The 17,819-nt window shown below is 38.9% G+C and overlaps 1 long non-coding RNA gene across 1 annotated transcript; it reads right to left on the reverse strand.

Annotated features, from left to right (window-relative positions):
* Positions 1-3,511: 3,511 nt before the first annotated feature.
* LOC147375474 (uncharacterized) lies at positions 3,512-16,837 on the reverse strand. Its single transcript, XR_015160136.1, has 3 exons — positions 16,678-16,837; positions 15,994-16,081; positions 3,512-3,836 (listed from the first exon to the last, which is right to left on the reverse strand). It is a non-coding gene; the product is annotated as an uncharacterized LOC147375474 (long non-coding RNA).
* Between the last annotated feature and the right edge of the window lie 982 nt (positions 16,838-17,819).

The following is a 17,819-nucleotide window of genomic DNA, read 5'->3' on the forward strand; positions in this document are numbered from 1 at the left end:
TCAAATAATGGTTATAATAAAGGTAAGCTTGGAACTCACTCAGTTGAAGGATGTGTGAGCTCCTCTTATCATGTTATAGTATGGCTCTACATGTCTAGGAGAGTGTCCTTGAAACAGCTTGGAAAAAATTGAACAGCAAGAGACAGTCTTCAGAGCCCCAGATCTAGGATTAAGTTTATCTTCTTTAAAATGAAAATGAAATTAAAATTTTTCAGGCCACAAATACTCAAGAGACTCTACCACCGGTAGGCCAGGACAGCAAAAACTAGGAAGTTCCATAGGCTGAGATAATAGTTGGAAATCCATATCTATATAAATGAACATTGGAAATGCTAAATGTGGATACATGTAAAAAATACTATTCTTATGTTTTAATATTTTAAAAGATTAGTGACCATCTAAAGCAAAAATTGTAACAACATAATATGAAGTTTATAGAAATAAAGTATATGACAAGAGTAGTGCAAATGTTGAGAAGGGATCAAGTGTAAGATTCTTGTTTTATATGTACAGTCATATATTGGAAATCCTATAAACAGTAACTAAAATTCAAGAGGTGTAGCCAAAAGATTAAGAAGAAAATAAAATAAAATACTAAAATACACTCAGTTATGCTGAAAGAAGAGAGGATAAGCAGATAAAAAATAAATAAAAAGAAATGGGACCATTAGAAAACACACCAAAGATAGCATAGTTTACTCATTCATATCAATAATTGTGGCTCAGATGATAAAGCGTCTGTCTACAATACGGGAGTCCCGGGTTCGAGCCCTGGGTTGGGAAGATCCCCTGGAGAAGGAAATGGCAATCCACTCCAGTACTATTGCCTGGAAAATCCCACGGACAGAGGAGCCTGGTAGGCTATAGTCTATGGGTTGCAAAGAGTTGGACACGACTGAGCGACCTCGCTTTCACTAATACCCCAATTAAGGATTGACAACATTAGACTCTATGAGAAGCAAGACTCTAGTAAATAATGTCTTCAAGAAACAAACTGAAAATATAAAGCTACAGATAATATAAAGGTACAACAAATATATATCATACAAACACTAATTTAAAGACAGGTAGCTTGGCTGTATTAATAACACAGACTAAGGAGACTTCAGAACAAGAAATATTATTAGAGATGAAAGGAGATATATCACTATGATAAAAAAAATGTCTCCAGCAGAAATATATAGCAATCTTAAATATTCATGCATCTAATAACAGAGTTTCAAATTATAGGAAACAAAACTTAAGAGAACAAAAAGGAAAGATAAATTAATCCACAAGTATAGCTGAAGATTTTAAAACTCATTGTTCAGTACTTAAGAAAGCAAATAGACATTCCCCCAGAAAAACCATCTGTGCTACTTATTTCTTAATTTTCATCAGGGAACAGTCTCTATATTGGTTTGTTAAATATATAAATATTTGCTTTTTTACCATCCTGAAAATTCCTGAAATACTTGGATATTAGACAATACCCCAATTGTTCTAAATTGTCCATGAGTCAAAGAAGAAATCCCAAATAAACCTGGAAAATATTTTTAACTAAATGATAATGAAATCACAAAATATCAAAACTTGTAGCATGTAGCTAAAGCATTGATTAAAGGGTAACGTACACCTTTAAATCTCATATTAGAAAAAAAGGAAGCTCTAAAATTAGTGATCTAAAAAGTTCACTTAAAGAAATTAAGAAAAAGAAAACCTAAAGTGGTAAGGTAGAAATAATAAAGATATGAACAAAAATTAATGATATAAATAAATAAATAAAACAATCTAGCAAAACCTAAGTTTAGTTCCTTGAAAATATCTTTACATTTGTTCCTAGTTAGAGAGATCAGTTAGGAAGTAGAGAGCAAATTATCAATATCATGAATAAAATTTACCATTAATTCAATTACCACAGATAGAAAAAAGTTATGAGATTATTATAAACAATTTTATGCCAATAAATCTGACAACTTGGAAATCATGTACAAATTCTTGGAGAAATAAAACCTTTATAAATATTGAAAATAAAAATAGTCTATTAGATAAATTTATTCACAAAATTTTTCCACAATGAAAATACCAGATTGTTTCACTCACTGTAGCACTGTAGCACTGTAGCACAAACTTTTCAGAAATAGTAATAGCTTTATTGACTATGCCAAAGACTTTGACTGTGTGGATCATAGTAAACTGCGGAAAATTCTGAAAGAGATGGGAATACCAGACCACCTGACCTGCCTTTTGAGAAACCTATATGCAGGTCAGGAAGCAACAGTTAGAACAGAACATGGAACAACAGACTGGTTCCAAATAGGAAAAGGAGTACGTCAAGGCTGTATATTGTCACCCTGCTTATTTAACTTGTATGCAGATTACATTGTAAGAAACGCTGGGCTGGAAGAAGCACAAGCTGGGATCAAGATTGCCCAAAGAAATATCAATCACCTCAGAGATGCAGATGATACCACCCTTATGGCAGAAAGTGAAGAGGAACTAAAAAGCCTCTTGATGAAAGTGAAAGAGGAGAGTGAAAAAGTTGGCTTAAAGCTCAACATTCAGAAAACGAAGATCATGGCATCTGGTCCCACCACTTCATGGGAAATAGATGGGGAAACAGTGGAAACAGTGTCACACTTTATTTTGGGGGGCTCCAAAATCACTGCAGATGGTGATTATAGCCATGAAATTAAAAGACGCTTACTCCTTGGAAGGAAAGTTATGACCAATCTAGATAGCATATTCAAAAACAGAGACATTACCTTGCCAACAAAGGTCCATCTAGTCAAGGCTATGGTTTTTCCAGTGGTCATGTATGGAATTAAGAGTTGGACTGTGAAGAAAGCTGAGCACCAAAGAATTGATGCTTTTGGACTGTGGTGTTGGAGAAGATTCTTGAGAGCCCCTTGGACTGCAAAGAAATCCAACCAGTCCATCCTAAAGAAGATCAGCTTTGGGTGTTCTTTGGAAGGAATGATGCTAAAGCTGAAACTCCAGTACTTTGGCCATCTCATGCGAAGAGTTGACTCAATGGGAAAGACTCTGATGCTGGGAGGGATTGGGGGCAGGAGGAGAAGGGGATGACAGAGGATGAGATGGCTGGATGGCATCACTGACTCAATGGACATGAGTTTGAGTGAACTCCGGGAGTTGGTGATGGACAGGGAGGCCTGGCGTGCTGCAATTCATGGGGTCGCAAAGAGTCGGCATGACTGAGCAACTGAACTGAACTGAATCTTCTCATTAAAATAAAACATTCTCTTTCAATAGAAAGAGAAAAATGGAATACTTGCCATATCATAAACCTGATGTTTAAACCAAATAAATACATTACAGGGAACAAAATTGCACACCAATATTCTTCATGAATCCAGGTACATAATTTTATAACAAAGTGCCAGCAAATCAAATTCAGCAAAACAGTAAAGTTTTACTACATTATGAGAAAGAAGATATGTTCATCTCAGGAATGCAAATTTAGTTTAACACTTAAAAGGCAATCATTATAAACTGCAATATTGAAATAACATAAAGAAGAAAAGTCTTATGATTATCTGAATGGATACAGATCTTGCACTTCATCAAATTCAATGCTAAATGTATGATTAAAAAATCTTAACAAACTAAGAATGCATAGAAACTTCCCAAACCAGGCAAAGGGCATGTATAAAAAGGCACAACAAGATCACTCTTAATAGAGACTGAATCATTTCACCTGAGATGGAATAAAATAGGGTGTTGGGTTTCACCATTTCTATTCATTATTGCATTGAGAAATAAAAGAAGCGAAACAGTCTTCACTTGCAGACAACATAATTATTTTCAGAGAATATCTTCAGGAATCTACAAAATAACTATAATAAATAAAGAAAATTTTAGAATATAGATAATTTATTGTCTACATATACTAACAACAATTTTATTCAAAAAATAAAATTATAAATACCATTTGCAAACAAATAAATTTATATTTAGGACATGCTTCCAGTAGCTTTATTTACAAAGTCACAGAACTGAAAACTACACAAATATTTATCAATAGGAGAAAGTATAAATATATTGTGGTATGTTTACATATTATAAACTGATTCAGTAATAGAACAGATTACCAATAGGTGCAGTGACATGGATGAATTCCAAAAAGAATAAAAGCTAGATACAAAGAAAAACTTCTACTACCAGAAAAGCTAATCTATGGTGAAAGAACCCAAAACATTGGTTGTTTCCAGGCAATTGAGATAGCTCTCTTGTGCTGATTCCAAATCTATCTAGGATGATGGGAGTATTTTATATCTTAATAGATATGTGGGCTACATAGGCAATTTCATGTATCAAAGTTAATTAAATGTTTATCTTATATCTGTGCATCTTATTGTATGAAAATTGTACTTCAATCAAAAGAAGAGGGAAAAGGCACAGAGGAAGAAGAGGAGGGAGAGTGGGCAGAGGTAGAAGGGAAGGACGAAGGCGAAGAAAATAATGGCCGCAGAAACTGGAGAGAATCTGAGCCAATAGCTTTTCGGGCTTACATTGCCAGTAGCTGAGAAAAGCAGAAAACACCAGTGAAGGGTCACGGTCCCAGCCAGAATTTTGTAATTTTTCAAGTGGCTATACTAAATCTTGATACAAAAGAAAAACATTTTCTGGAAATGTAAGATGGAAAAGATGAGCTCTGAACTCTGACTTATACTCTATTGGTTTTAAATAGCAGTCAGAATTATAAAGGTCCATTCTCAGGAATTCATTTGTACAATTCTCTTATTTGGTTCCTTTAACTTGGGATATTAAAGTTGTTTCAAACTGCCCCCTGTATTTGGGCCAAATTTTTATGTGAAGAATTGGATAGCAGGTGTTTCTTTCTGTAATCTTTCTTAGAAGGGTTTGTTTCCATGTTTGAATGGAGTCAGTTGTACATGCCCCCTCCCCTCAATCTCTTGTTGCAGCCTTGCCTGAAATCTATTCTTTTGCAGTACAGTGGAATGTTAACCCATTTATAATTGCAGTGACCATTCATTTCTCTTTCTGTTGCTCTGCTGTGTGCCAAGCACATCACAGCTAAATTCTTGGCAAAAGACTTTTTGCATGTAGTAGTAGGAAAAGGATCCTACTCTGCCCTGAAGTATGTACACTTGATGGATATGAGAAAAGGCTGAAAATAACCAAGGGAGGGAAATCTTAACACCAACAACTAATATAGAAAAGTAAATTTTCACTGCAACTACATTCAGATACTTTCAATCTGTGGGGAAAAGATGAGGAAAAAATATTTCTTTGAAAGCAAGAGCCCCAAAACGCAGAATAAAATAGGTTATGTCAACGTGAGATATATTATGTATCATCAATCTACTCAGTAATTATTGCTACTCCTTTCTATTTCAGATGGGGAAATGGTTTCAAAGATACTAAATAATGTGTCTAAGATTTAAAAAAAAAAAAAATTCCACAAATGGGATTTGTATCTTTATTTAGTTCCTTACTACACTCTGTTTTCGCTATTTCAGCTTCTATCTGTGTACCCTAAGGGTCTAGTCGGAGAAGGCAATGGCACCCCACTCCAGTACTTTTGCCTAGAAAATCCCATGGATAGAGGAGCCCAGTCCGTGGGGTCGCTAGAGTCGGACAGGACTGAGCAACTTCACTTTCACTTTTCACTTTCACGCATTGGAGAAGGAAATGGCAACCCACTCCAGTGTTCTTGCCTGGAGAATCCCAGGGACGGGAAGCCTGGGGGGCTGCCGTCTATGGGTCGCACAGAGTCGGACACGACTGAAGCGACTTAGCAATAGCAGCAGCAAGGGTCTAGTGCAGTGCTGGGGCATTGAATGCGCCCTCAATTGTTGGGGGCCAGAGTGAGGTACTCCGCCCGTGACAAAGGTCATGAGGAAGGAGGCTCGACATACGCAAAGGCGGGATTGAGCCTCAGGAGTCCCCCTGGAACTCCTCGAGCATCTACCCCCATAACCAGAGCCTGCCTACTTTACTACTTTGAGCTCTTACCTACACCTCTGACTTTACGGGGGGGCTGTCCCCCACCACCTCTTTTGGAGAAGGAGTTAACTTAGAGCTCCAGTTTATAATAATTCCTGGGCGTGATAAGAGTGTTTTAACCTACAAACTCCTCTGAAGGTTCTCTGGCCTGCCTGACAGGCTTGTCCGGCCACATGTGATCGCTCACAGCCTCCCAACCGTGAGAGGCACAAGATGCTTTAAACCTTCTAAAAACAGGTTCCTTAGAAAAGTTAGAAAACTATTAGTATAAGTATAATGGGCTAATTAGAAATTGTGTTGGTGAAGGGTTTTTCATTTGTTGAGCCAATGTTTGTTGCTAAGTCTCCATATCCCCTGCCCTTACACACATTAATGAATATATAGAATTAACCTTTGATATTAATCACGTTAGACCTTAGGCTAAGTAAATTCTTTCCTTAACTAAAACCCACTACACCCTCACCCTGTAGGAATGTAACTTTATTTGGGTGGCATCTGTTTTGAGAATAATCAGCCCTGGAGAAATAAGTGTCCTGATTGACTGACCGCTGTCACAAGGAGAGGGTCGTAAATTGTCAGCAGGCCCCCCTGGCCAGAAGATGATGTAACACCCCTAAGACCTCTGTATACATTTGTATGAAGCACCTGACTTTGATAAAAGTCAGGACTGCTGACCCCGCGTGACTTTTGCATAACATCTCAATGTATAAAAGTAGACCACGGAAAATAAAGAATTGGGATCAGTTTCTCGAAATACTGGTCTCCCCATGTCGCTCTCTCTCTCACTCTGGCTGGGTCTCCATCTGGAGCGCGGAACCCACCATGCTTACTAATTATGCCTGGGCTTCTAAGATCCGACCGGGGAGGCCTCAGTGTCTCCTCTCCTTCGGGAGAACGGAAGGACGCCTGCGGCCTACGTAAGTGGTGCAAACTTCTTGTCTTGAAGTTTTATTGGTCTCCCGCGTAAACCAAGCCACTCAGCCTCTTTTCTCCACTGAATTTTCCTACTGAGCTATCCTCATCCTATTACTCTTTATATCTTTGATAAAATATTTAAATAAATAGGTCGCCGACGCCGTCCCCGCTTCGAATACCCTGGATCAGCCGGGGCAGGACCCCGGCACTCAATGAATGTGTTGAGTGAAAAATCTGTGCAAAAGTTAGGGCCTATGAGAGATGGCTGAGAAGTTCTGGGAGAAAACTCATGTATATTAATGCATATGTCAAGAGCATCTCAGTTTTCTTAGAACCACAGAAACGAGGAAAGGATGAATATTCACTAACTGTATTATGGAGTATATTTCTGTTTAGCAATAAGTAGTAACATGATCCATACATTTCTAAGAATTAGTATTTGAAGAAATGTTTGCATTAAGTTACAGTTTCTAACGTAGTTAGGAATTTCAGTGATTAGACCCTCATACACAAATGGTCAAGAACTTGAAGTTATTTCAATAATCACCAAGAAAATGCTTTACAAATTTTATGAATTCATTTGACTTTCAAATGGCACCAGAACAACCAATCACCATCTATTCTAATGGGGTACAGTAGCCAAACTGATGGATAGTCAATCATGTTCCAGGTGAGTTAGATAATATCCATTCAGAGAAGGGTATTAATCTTTTAAAGTTTTAGTTTTGTTTTTGTTTTACATTATTTTTACATTAAGTCAGTGGTCTTCAGGTTTCAGTGGAATCCCTGACATTTTATGGATACTTTTGTGGATAGCTATCTTCTGGGGAGAGGTTTCATAACTTTATAACATCAGTAATGGGTTCAGGACACCAAGGCTGTTAATCATCCAAACATTAAAGTCTAAGGAATGTCTTCAGAGGCTTCATTTCTCTAGTGAAAGGAGCATCTATTGTGGATGCTTAGAGCTTGGAACGGAAAAGAGGCCTCGAGAACATAGATGGCCTCCTCTGAGGTCTTTATTCAATTTTTAACTATCATTTTGATATTCCTTCTCTGATCACAGAAATAAAGGATGGACTAATGGAAGGCAGGTTTTCTGCAGAATCCAGAGTTATTTTCAGCATAGTGGTCTTCCTAGGTGGCTCATTGGAGCAGTAAACAATCTGCCTGCCAATGCAGGAGACGTGGAGACATGGGTTTGATCCCTGGGAAGGGGTGGGGGGTGGTCGGAAAGATCCCCTGGAGTAGGGGAAATGGTAACTCACTCCAGTATTTCTTGCCTGGAGAATTCCATGGACAGAGGAGACTGGTGGGCTACAGTCTATGGGGTCGCAAAGACTTGGACATGACTGAGTGAGCATGCATGTGAAAATTTGACAGTGTATTTTCTTCCACAAGGCCTTGGCATATAGCCCAGTGGCTTCTCAGATTTTCTCTTTATGGAATTGATTTTCTGGGCAATATCATTTGTCTAGGGTATACAAAAAGCCTGCAATATTTCTGGAAAAACACCTACAGTGTTCTTGAAGCACCTGAATATTTAAAAATTAATGAATATGATTCCACCTACACAACATTCTGAAAAAGGCAAAACTATGTAAACAGTAAAAAGAGGAGCAGTTGCCAGGCAGGGGGATGAGGGAGGGATAAACAGGTAGAGTACAGAGGATTTTCAGAAAAGTAAAAGTGTTCTGTATTATACTATAATGGTAGATACATGTCATTATACATTCACCAAAACCCACAGAATATATAGCACAATGAGCGAACACTAATGTCAACTTGGACAGTGGGTAACAATGACGTGTCAATGTAAGTTCATCAATTGTAACAAACGTACCACTCTGGTGCAAGACATTGATACAGAGGAGGCTGTGTCTGTGTGGTAATCGGGTATATGGGAATGCTCTATCAAAAATTCTTGCTCAATTTTTCTGTAAATATAAAACTGCTCTAAAAAACTAAGTCAAATTTTAAAAAATAATGTATATTTATGGATAATTTCATGGGCTTCCCTGGTGGCTCAGATGGTAAAGAATCCGCCTGCAATGCAGGAGACCTGAATTCGATCCCTGGGTTGGGAAGATCCCCTGGAAGAGGGCATGGCAACCCGTTCCAGGATCCTTGTCTGGAAATTCCCCTTGGACCGAGGTGGGCTACAGTCCATGGGGCCGCAAAGAGTCAGACAAGACTAAGCAACTTAGCACAGAGCACATGGCTGATTCCCATTGTTGTATGGCAGAAATCGATACAACATTGTAAAGCAGTTATCCTCTAATTAAACATAAATTCAAAAAATTAGTGCTGCAATGGGAACAAGGCACTGTGTAATGGTGAACTGGGCTAATTTTCAGTACTTCCTGGTATAAAGTCTGGGTATCCTGGGTTGGAACCCCTGCTATTGCTTCAAAGGCAATGGAAACTTTTCCCTTCTCTTAGCCAAAAAGCAAGGTGGCAGGATGTGTTCTAAGGAGCAAGGCTTCTTTTACCTTATCATCCAAATGTGTGGAAGGAAAACGTAGGAACAGGAAACAAAGCCATACATATGCAAATTTAATCACACAATATCCAATCTGACTAGAACTATTTGGAGGAACAAGCAAGAAAGGAGGCAGGTTGAAGTTTAGAGAAGTAGATAGAGCTGGGCATCCTTGCTGACTACAGCCCTGCTCATTAATATTACTCAACATCCTTGCGCCTAACATTAGATTTTCCAAACAAGCTATTCAAATTGATTAAATTCCCATATAGATTCTCCTTCAGAGGAGAGACCAACCAAATGGGAAGTAGTTCGATTGGCTTACCAACTTACTTTTTCTAGTTATAGGCATCCTAGTTTATTTATCTGTCTTCTGGTAGGTGCTTATTATTGTATATCCAAAACCCAGCATGGTGCCTGAATATGGCAGATATTAACAAATGTTTTTACATTAAATAAATGACTATCTTGAAAGTGATATTCTGAAACACTTCAGAGCAGTGATTCTCAAGATGTGGTCTCCAAGCTAGCAGCAGCATCATCACCTGGAATGAGCCCCACCCCAGGCCTATTGGGCTTTCCTTGTAGCTCAGTCAGTAAAGAAGCCACCTGTAAAATAGGAGTCTGCCTGCAATGCAGGAGACCTGGGTTCAAATCCTAGGTTGGGAAGATAGATCCCCTGGAGAAGGAAAAGGCAACCCACTCCAGTATTCTTGACTGGGAAATCCCAAGGACAGAGGAGCCTGTGTACTATGGTCCATGGGATCACAAAAGTCAGACACAACTTAGTGACTAAACAACCACCACCAAAACCTACTGAATCAGAAACTCTGGTGGAGGGGCCCAGCAACTTAAATTTCAATAAGCCCTGCAGGTGATTCTGATGCATAATTAAGTTCCCAAAACACTTTTTCTTTATAATTTGGTCTAATAGAATAATGAAGTTCTTGAATTAGCCAGATGTGACCATGATAATCCTACCAAATTTCCCCCTCTGAATTGCTCACTGATAGCATATATTGTACTATTGGGATGCATCTGGAAGCTGCCAGGTTTTTTTTGACTTACAGAATGTTTACTAAGAGATGTTTTCCATTGCGAATTAAGCACAGTTTATACTGCTCAGATCCTGATCTTTGTCAACCTCATATGGCTGCAGGCATAACCTCAATAATGTGTTGAAATTATCCAGTCTCAGAGAAAATGGCAGGTAAATAAGAATGGTATTTTTTTAATTTATAATAAGAAGTATAACTATCACATGGACCATAAAAATAATCATTATATTTCCTCTATGGCCAGACCAACTTGGGAAAGTCAAGAAACTCCTTCAAAATTAGGCAAGCAAACCCAGGAGAGTTAACTGAATGATAACTTAATGTAAACAAGCTCAAATAATAATCAGATCAGATCAGTCACTCAGTCGTGTCTGACTCTTTGCGACCCCATGAATCGCAGCACACCAGGCCTCCCTGTCCATCACCAACTCCCGGAGTTCACTGAGACTCACGTCCATCGAGTCAGTGATGCCATCCAGCCATCTCATCCTCTGTCATCCCCTTCTCCTCTTGCCCCCAATCCCTCCCAGCATCAGAGTCTTTTCCAATGAGTCAATTCTTCGCATGAGGTGGCCAAAGTACTGGAGTTTCAGCTTTAGCATCATTCTTTCCAAAGAAATCCCAGGGCTGATCTTCAGAATGGACTGGTTGGATCTCCTTGCAGTCCAAGGGACTCTCAAGAGTCTTCTCCAACACCACAGTTCAAAAGCATCAATTCTTCAGCACTCAGCCTTCTTCACAGTCCAACTCTCACATCCATACATGACCACTGGAAAAACTATAGCCTTGACTAGATGAACCTTTGTTGGCAAAGTAATGTCTCTGCTTTTGAATATGCTATCTAGGTTGGTCATAACTTTCCTTCCAAGGAGTAAGCATCTTTTAATTTCATGGCTGCAGTCACCATCTGCAGTGAATAGGAAAAGCTAATATTTATTGAGGATTTTCCAGATGCCAATCACTAAGTAATTCACATATATCATGGCATGTAGGCCTCATAACAGCAGTATGAGTTGGGATTAATACTATCCCCATTTTTTAGATTAGAAAACTGAGAATTTGAGAGGTTGAACAGCTTGGCTAAAGCTATCCTGCTAGTAAATACCAGGGCCAAGATTTAAACCTTTGTCTGTGTTACAACACAGCAGTGCTATTCGCTACTATATTAAGCTGTCTGCTATAAGACTAACACAGACCTCCCCAACTCAAGGTGACCTGGCCACTGGGGCCATAATGATTGTAATTCCTCCACCAAGACCTTTTCATTAGAACACAAAGTTAAAAGGGGCCTCACTATTGGCCACCAAAATAACTCTTTTTCTCCTCTGTATTTTTGTTGCCTGACCAAAAGCCATTAAACTCTGGGGGCACTTCCTTTAACTATGTGAATATATTTAATCAGGTTAGAGTCAGGGCCTTCAGTTGGAGAATTGTTATATCTTTTTAAAATGACTTTGTATTGGATTGACCAAGAAGTTCTTTTGAGTTTTTCTGTAATATCTTATGGAAAAATCCAAACAAACTTTTAGGCCAACACAATATATCTGTGCTCTAATTCATTTATGATTTTACTATTTTTCTCTTAGAGAATAATTTTTTTTTTTTGGCCACATTTAAGCTTTCTCAAGAGAAACCTCTCTCAGTATTCCTCAATTACCCCTAACTCAAACACCAATGGGGAAAACTTCTATAGAGACCATCAGTTCAGTTCAGTTCAGCCGCTTAGTCGTGTCCAGCTCTTTGCGACCCCATGAATCGCAGCACACCAGGCCTCCCTGTCCATCACCAACTCCCAGAGTTTACTCAAACTCACGTCCATTGAGTCGGTGATGCCATCCAGCCATCTCATCCTCTGTCATCCCCTTTTCCTCCTGCCTTCAATCCCTCCCAGCATCAGAATCTTTTCCAATGAGTCAACTCTTCGCATGAGGTGACCAAAGTACTGGAGTTTCAGCTTTAGCATCATTCCTTCCAAAGAAATCCCAGGGCTGATCTCCTTTAGAATGGACTCGTTGGATCTCCTTGCAGTCCAAGGGACTCTCAAGAGCGTTCTCCAACGCACACTTCAAAGCATCAATTCTTCAGCCGTCAGCTTTCTTCAGTCTAACTCTCACATCCATAAATGACTACTGGGAAAACCATAGCCTTGACTAGATGGACCTTTGTTGGCGAAGTAATGTCTCTGCTTTTCAATATGCTATCTAGGTTGGTCATAACTTTTCTTCCAAGGAGTAAATGTCTTTTAATTTCATGGCTGCAGTCACCATCTGCAGTGATTTTGGAGCCCCAAAAACATAAAGTCTGACACTGTTTCCACTGTTTCCCCATATATTTCCCATGAAGTGATGGGACCAGATATCATGATCTTTGTTTTCTGAATGTTGAGCTTTAAGCCAACTTTTTCACTCTCCTCTTTCAAATAGTTACTGAATCCAAACTTGTACTGCTTGCCACATGACAGGCCACTAAGTCTACACATGAGGAGTTGGGGCAAGGAATAGCAGCTTTATTTGGAAAGCCAGCAGACAGAGAAGGCAGTGGGCTAGTATCCTAAAGAACCATCTTATCTGAGTTAGAATTGAGACTTTTTCTTTACTAAAAGGGTAGGGGGTGTGGCTGACTGTTGCAAACTTCTTGGTGCAGGCATTCTTTTTTCTTGCAGCTGTCTAGGTACGTCTGGTAAAAAATGTTCCTATAAACCTCCAACAAGACAAGTGTCATTTTCTGTTCTACACCTTTTTAAAGATAATACCTTTAAAGAGAATGGACTATCATATATATTTCAGGCTATAGCATTCTTTCAGAAAGGTGCAGGGCCAACATGTCTAAGCACAGGCGACAGAATACAAGGGTTAAAGCTAAAGGAATAGATCAAATATGGAGTCAGATTTGTTCTTCTGTTACAAAAATCTCTCAAGGAATCTATCTTCTCTGAACCTTGATTTTACCATTGTAAAACAGAGATGCGATAGGATTCATATAGGGATTAGATGAAATAATAGAAACTGTGCCTGAAACATTGGAGGCCTTTGGTTTTAACTCCCACTGCCCCTTCAACTTTTCAGAATTTCTAAGGAGAATGATAAAAAAAAAAGAGTTGATAAAAATTATGGAAATTCTGTTAAGTGTTATCTATGGTCTCTATTATTAAAAAAAAGAGTCGATAAAAATTATGGAAATTCTGTTGTGTTATAACACTTAACAGAATTTCCATAATTTTTATCGATTCTTTTTTTTTTAATCATTCTCCTTAGAAATTCTGAAAAGTTGAGGGGGCAGTGGGAGTTAAAACCAAGGGCCTCCCGTGTTTCAGGCACAGTTTCTATTATTTCTTCTAATCCCTATATGAATCCTATCGCATCTCTGTTTTACAATGGTAAAATCAAGGTTCAGAGAAGATAGATTCCTTGAGAGATTTTTGTAACAGAAGAACAAATCTGACTCCATATTTGATCTATTCCTTTAGCTTTAACCCTTGTATTCTGTCGCCTGTGCTTAGACATGTTGGCCCTGCACCTTTCTGAAAGAATGCTATAGCCTGAAATATATATGATAGTCCATTCTCTTTAAAGGTATTATCTTTAAAAAGGTGTAGAACAGAAAATGACACTTGTCTTGTTGGAGGTTTATAGGAACATTTTTTACCAGACGTACCTAGACAGCTGCAAGAAAAAAGAATGCCTGCACCAAGAAGTTTGCAACAGTCAGCCACACCCCCTACCCTTTTAGTAAAGAAAAAGTCTCAATTCTAACTCAGATAAGATGGTTCTTTAGGATACTAGCCCACTGCCTTCTCTGTCTGCTGGCTTTCCAAATAAAGCTGCTATTCCTTGCCCCAACTCCTCATGTGTAGACTTAGTGGCCTGTCATGTGGCAAGCAGTACAAGTTTGGACACGGTAATTATTTGAATCCAGGTCTTCCTGTCATCAAAGCTTGGCCTGAGCTTATTTCTCTGCTCCACACTTTGTGTAGCTTCATTGTGAAGTTTCAAAGATTTTCTGGAGGTTGTTAGGAGGTCACCTGGAGAACATATCCTTTTCTCTATCCCATTATACACTTATAATCTCTTCCATTTTGATGATGTCTTTCATCCTACCAAATACTTCGACAGATTTTTCATCCTACCAAAAATTTGACAGATTTTGAATCCCCTGGCTTCAAAAAGCTTGGGTATGTAGGTAGGGACCCAAGAAGGACAACCCTAAACATCCTTGATTAGCATACTGGGAAACCAAATCTCAGAGATATTACTGGGAAACCAAATCTCAGAGATATTAACTGACTCAACTAGGGCCACCTATCTGTGAAAGGAAAAGATAGGACTGTACCTAAATCTTCTAACTTTTTGTAGTAGTCAGGCCACTCCACCATGTTCTAGGACATAGCTCTGCTCTGGTTTCCAACATAAGATTCATGAAGGAGTTCAATATGGGTTTAAAAGTAATAATACCATGACTGTAGCATCAATTCACACCCAAACTTTCTGAAAAATTATTACTACTTTCCTAAATCTCAGATATCCCTGAAAAGAGAACCCATTTTCGAATGGCCTCTGTAAAATGTACTTGCTTTTAAGCTCAAAGTCATCATGAGAAACCATTTGATTTGCCCCATTTCTAGAACTTCCCCATGAGCAGGACCAGCAGAAAGGGAAATTCATACCAACTACTTCTAGAAAAGTCATGCACACTGACCTATTTCTGCTTGCCTTTTCCTTTTAAAAAGTCCATGCTCAGAATTGCTATTATTGTTAGATGCCTCTAATTTCAGTGGTAGGTACCTCTTGATTAGGAGGTTATTTGGTCTCTAAGTAGCAGGGAGCATGCTGTTTTCTTTTTCACTCCTGGCATTTATTCAGGTTCCCAGGGGCTAGTTAGTGACCAGCAAATCCAGTAAAAACAGAAATTGTTACCTAATAAAACACCAAGAGACTTTCCAGGCCTCAGGGCAAGTAACACTCCTGCCCTTCCTAATTCTCAGACCACATTCCAAGTGCAAAATGGAATCATTTTTGTTTTCAAAGTGATGCTAATTTATTAGCCATGGTGCAAATGTTGACTGTGGTCATGGGACTTCAAAAAGAATGTCTACAGTCCAGAAAGCTTAAGGGGGAAAGGGAAATCAACTGACAGGTAAAGAGAATCCAATAGAGTTCCCCCAGACCAAACTGACTACATTCAGCAATTTATCCATTCACTTTTCTCCTCATCCATTAGTTCTTTTATTACTGACCTACTAGATTCCAAGAACTTCCTAGGTACTAGGGATATACATATGTTTAATATATGAAGTATTTTTTCACAGAAACTCAGTTAGGGACACAGACCAGTAAACAGAGCATTGAAGAGAAGTTTATTACTAAGAGGATGGAGTGAGATGTCAGGGAAAGCATGAAGAGAGTATGAAATTTTGAAAAGATGATGAATCTGAAACAGCAATTTACACAAACATTATTTCAACAAAACCTTAGATAGTTCAAGGACTAATTAAGTGTGTATGTAAGAAATGCCTATGTGAGTCAAAATAACTTCACAAGAATCTCAAATCTTATTTTGGGTGTTTCTTACCTCTAGAATGTCTTCCAGGCTTTCTCCTTGGAGTGGAGACTTGTTTCAGTAAAAGTCTGTTACTCAGGGTTTTGGTTACGTGCAAAAACTTAAAAAAAAAAAAAATGACTCTAGCTATATTAAGCAGAAAAGGAATTTACTGGAAATTTATTAAGGAACCACCCTATTGAGAGCAATTTGGAAGAGCAGACCTGGAAAAAAAAGAGAGAAACCAGAAGAGCTACAAAGGGTCAGGCAGTAAAACCAGAACAATGGTTGACCAAGAGTAATCTGAGTTTACTCTGTGCCTCAGAGAGGCAAAGTGACTTTCTGAAGACCACACAACAGCAAGTACCCTTGAAACCTCCAGAGTCGAAAGTGATTTTTAAGCACTTCTCCTCTTGGGCCTTATTAGGGACACTTACCGTTATTTGAGCATCAATATACTCTTTCCTAATTGTTTACTTTTGTTTGTTTTTTACTTAATTATATTAAAAAACTTTTTAAATTGTAATGAAATACATATAACACAAAACCTATCATCTTAAGTATTTAAGCACACAGTTAAGAGGCATTATCTACATTCACATTGGTGGGTAACCATCACCACCATCTAGCTTCAGAATTCTTCCATCTTGCAAAATGGAAACTCTGTACCCACTAACCAATAACCTCTCATTCTCCCCTCCCATGTCCTGACATTACCCCTATTTGCATTCTTATCTCCCTTTTGCAGAATCCCTCAGGTTGTGTGGTCCTTCAAGAAATGGCTGCCTCTCAGTAGATTTTCCATTCCTTTCCCAGATAACGCAGCACGTGTCAGGTGACTTAAATTCAGCCAATTCAGAGCTTTCTCCCAGGAATCTGTATCTGCAGTAAGACATAAAAGATGTTGAGTTGGTTGGAGAGAGAGTCATGGGAAGCTGCAAGGACTTGTGACCTACCCAATATTACACAACTCATTAGTGGTAGAGCTGGGATATCAACCCAGGTGATGTAAAGGCAGAACCCACAAAGCTATTGAAAAAAGAGCAACATTCCAGCCACTCACTGGAAAAAAAAATTTGGTGAGTTTCTTTACATATTAGACCATTAGTTCAGTTCAGTTCAGTTCAGTCACTCAGTTGTGTCAGACTCTTTGTGACCCCGTGAATCGCAGCACTCCAGGCCTCCCTGTCCATCACCAACTCCCAGAGTTCACTCAGACTCACGTCCATCGAGTCAGTGATGCCATCCAGCCATCTCATCCTTTGTCGTCCCCTTCTCCTCTTGCCCCCAATCCCTCCCAGCATCAGAGTCTTTTCCAATGAGTCAACTCTTCGCATGAAGTGACCAAAGTACTGGAGTTTCAGCTTTAGCATCATTCCTTCCAAAGAAATCCCAGGGCTAATCTCCTTCAGAATGGACTGGTTGGATCTCCTTGCAGTCCAAGGGACTCTCAAGTGTCTTCTATAACACCATACTTTAAAAGCATCAATTCTTTAGCGCTCAGCCTTCTTCATGGTCCAACTCTCACATCCATACATGACCACAGGAAAAACCATAGCCTTGATTAGATGGACCTTTGTTGGCAAAGTAATGTCTCTGCTTTTGAATATGCTGTCTAGGTTGGTCATAACTTTCCTTCCAAGGAGTAAGCGTCTTTTGATTTCATTGCTGCAGTCACCATCTGCAGTGATTTTGGAGCCCCCAAAAATAAAGTCTGACACTGTTTCCCCATCTATTTCCCATGAAGTGGTGGGACCAGATGCCATGATCTTCGTTTTCTGAATGTTGAGCTTTAAGCCAACTTTTTCACTCTCCGCTTTCACTTTCATCAAGAGGCTTTTTAGTTCCTCTTCACTTTC

This window comes from Bos grunniens, chromosome 3 (assembly GCF_055505025.1).
Source record: "Bos grunniens cultivar Pamir isolate PY7600 chromosome 3, Bosgru_T2T1.0, whole genome shotgun sequence".
NCBI lineage: Eukaryota > Metazoa > Chordata > Mammalia > Artiodactyla > Bovidae > Bos > Bos grunniens.